Below are 3694 nucleotides of genomic sequence, written 5' to 3'. Positions count from 1 at the left end.
TGAATGCTAAACAGAGATATGAATGCTAACGTCAGATGGGTCATAACTAAAAGCAGAGATTACCAGAAAGATATTTACTTGTGATTTATTAACTGTGCAAAGACATTCTCCCCTGGATCATAAAAAGCAATGGATAGCAGTGGGGAGAATGGGAATTCTAGAACACTTAACTGTGTTCATGAAGAATCTGTACATACATAGACCAAGAGGTGGCTTTAATTTATTTATTTATAATCCTTTTATTGGTGGTTCTTACAGCTCTTATCCCAATCCATGCATACATCCATTGTGTCAAGCACCTTTGTGCATATGTTGCCATCATCATTTTCAAAACTAAAGGGTGGCTTTTAAACCATGCCTTATCACATTGAGACCATATGCGTATAGGACAAGTCCTAAATCTAATCCCTGCTGAGTTATAAGGAACAGCATAAATGTAAAGGCTGCAGAGCATAACCAAGGTAAACAGATGCTGTAGGAAGACTGCAGATCAATCCAAGAAATGAAGATCAAAAGGACAAAGGCTCCCCTGGAGTCAACAAAGAGCCTTTCCCAAAACCAGTGCCCTGGATTCAGAGTTTTAGCCACCTAAACTCAGAGAAAAGAAATGTGTGTTCTTCAAAACCGCCTACTTGTGTTAGCCAGTGAGAAAGATGAGGCTGTCTTTTCCTGTAAAGAGTCATCATCTCAGAACTCTAAGGAAGCAGCGCTGTTCTAGCCTACAAGGTCACCATGAGTCACAATCTACTCTTGGCCAGTGGGTTTGGGCGGGTATTTGTGTTCTAGAAGCACAAGGAAACCAAGACCCGGAGAGCCCGGGTGACTTTTGCTTTTCACATTCAGTTTATGTTAATGATATCTCTGGATGATAGATAGCTGAAAATTCAGCCACAAAAGTGGTATAGCCACATTCTCTCTCTTTCCTTCCCAATGCAAAACTGAATACAGGGCATAAATATGGTAGGATCCTAGATTTAATTGCCTTAAATATGTTCCATTATATTTTCCTTTAGGTTATTTACATGCAATTATATGAGCATATAATTTATAACATTTAATGCAATTATTACTGTTAGTTCTTGAAAATATAGCATTGAGTATGTAAATCAGGCCAATGTTATGAAATGTCATAGGCCTCATAACGTATTTTTGCTCAAGTATATTATATCCATATTTTTTATTAAGGAAAAACAATAATGGTCATTTTGAGGTGGAGAAACTGCATCTCTGTTCTTCTGCACATATTGATGCTATGAGTAAACTAGTGTTTGGGAAACAGAACAAAAGTTTCTGCTTTTAATGAAGAGTAGTGATTGGACTTTATTTCTAGCATGCTAACTTTGAGTCAAAAGTAAATTTGATGACAGTTTGAGATCCCTTAAACAGGCGTGTGTAATGGAAATTGAGATAGGCACTTAATTATAATGACACTACTCAGGGTACATATAATGAATGTGTGGCATTGGTTTATAAAACCATCTGGAAATCTGTGAGTAATACAAACTGTTACCAAATAACTGTCTAGGTTTGCTTTAAAATAAATGGGAGTGGAAGACGCTCCCCAGGTTTCACTGATTCTGCTCCGTGACTCACAGGAGCCCTGGTGGCTTAGTACTTACACCATGTTGGGCTGCTAACCCAAAGGTCAGCAGTTCAAAACCATCAGCTGCTCCACAGGAGAAAGAGGAAGCTTTCCACTTCTGAAAAGAGTTCCAATCTTGGAAACCCGCATGGGCAGTTCGACCCCATGAGTTTCTATGGTCGCTGGCTTGAGCTGGCAGTCAGCGAGTGAGAGCGCCGTGACTGGACCTCTGTGACACAGGCATCCATTCCAGCAGAAAAGAAGACACCCTCTCAGCATTGCGGCCTCCAGTGTGCCTTCCGCTGGTCTGAAGACAGCATTCGGGAGGGGAAAGGCAGTACCTATGGAAGAAGTGATGCCAGCAGCATTTGAACAGCTGGTGCTGTTCGATGGACAATAGCAAGTGGAAGACAGTAAAAATGGCTAATACAAGTTTGCAGGGGACCAATTAAAAAGGAATTACAGTAATTCAGCTGTTGTTGTTCAGTGCCATCTGGTTGGTTCCGACTCATACCGACCCTAAGTACAAGAGCATGAAACCCTGCCTAGTCCTGTGCCATTCTCACAGTCATGGCTATACGTGAACCCATTGTTGTACCTCCTGTATCAATCCATCTTGTTGACGGTCTTCCTCTTTTTTGGATAACCATCCACTTTACCAAACATGATATCCTTTTCCAGGAACTGGTCCCTCCTGATAGTATGTCTAAAGATGAATTTTCACCAACCTTTCTTCCAAGGAACATTCAGCTATACTCCTGCCCAATCAGATTTGTTTGTCTGTACTATACTGCAATTCAAAGGCATCCACTCTGTTTTGCTCTTTCTTATTTATTAACTAGCTTCCCCAGGCTTCCGAGGCAACAGAAAAGACCACAGCCTGAGCCAGGAGCACCTCCATCCTCAAGGTAACACCCTTGTTCTTTATCACTGGAAAGAGGTTTTGAATCAGCAAATTTCCCCATTACAATGCAAATGCTTTATTTCTTGGCTGCTTCCATGAGTGTAGACTGTGAACCCAACTAAAATTAAAGTGTGAACAAGTTAAATCTTTTCTGCATTTATCACAGTGTTGCTTAGTAGTCCATTTGTGAGCATTTTTATTTTATGCTAAAGGCTGTAGTCACTGACCTTCATCAGCAAGTACTTCAAGTCCGGTTTGATTTCAACCAGCCGGGTTGTGTCATCTGCATATCACACATTATTCATGAGTATTCTTCTAATCAGAATGCCTTAGTTTTCTTTGTGTAATCCAGCTTTTCCGATTATTTGCTGGACATCTGGATTGAATATGTAGGATGAAAGGCTACAACTTTGATAAACACTGCTCCTGATTTTAAACCAATTTAAAATGAGTTGTTAGGTAATAAAAGTATGAGAATGTGTGCAAAGACTCTAAGGCAAGTAAAAGAGAAGCGGGTTTTATTCAAGTGATCCATGGCCCACAGGGTAGCATAGGTTATAGCACCAGAAGCTTGGGTTCCACCTCAAAGGTAGAAGGGACAACATGGAGCTAAATTCAGAGCGGGAGGCCTGCACAAATCAATTAAGGTCACATTTGCTTAATGGAAATGACTTAACTTTCACAGTTCAAAAGAGAGCACGGGTTATTGGATAACAAGTCAATAATTCTGGATGAATTCTGCAGACTAAGTTCTGCTGGGCGGTCAGTGGACTGAGAGAGCAGGAGGGAAAATTGAAAGATGTGTAGAACACAGAGTGGGAAGGGATTCAAGAGCGCATCTGCATGCATGTTCACAAGTCAGCGTATACACGGATCATCCGAGAATCATGTTTAAATGCAGCTTCTGATTCAGTGGGTCTGGGTCTGGTCAGAGATTCAGCATCTAACCGTCTCCCAGGAGATACTGATGATGCAGAACTCACTTTCAAAGACTCCCAATATGAGTTTCAGGTCCCCTTAGGCAATTTAGAAGGTCAAGATAAAAGTCAAGCTGGCTTCCATATTTCAGACAGTCTAAGGGACACTGGGTATTAATTTTACCCGGAACATCGATAGCACAAGTGAACTACACTGCTACGTCACGTTTGCCCCTGATTGCTAACCAAATACCCTTGAGTGGATTCTAACCCATACCGGCCTCAGGAGTG

The sequence above is a fragment of the Echinops telfairi genome, unplaced genomic scaffold (assembly GCF_000313985.2).
Source record: "Echinops telfairi isolate 266 unplaced genomic scaffold, ASM31398v2 ScPeMD7_23;HRSCAF=83, whole genome shotgun sequence".
NCBI classification, from domain to species: Eukaryota; Metazoa; Chordata; class Mammalia; order Afrosoricida; family Tenrecidae; genus Echinops; species Echinops telfairi.
This window is presented reverse-complemented; position numbering follows the sequence as displayed.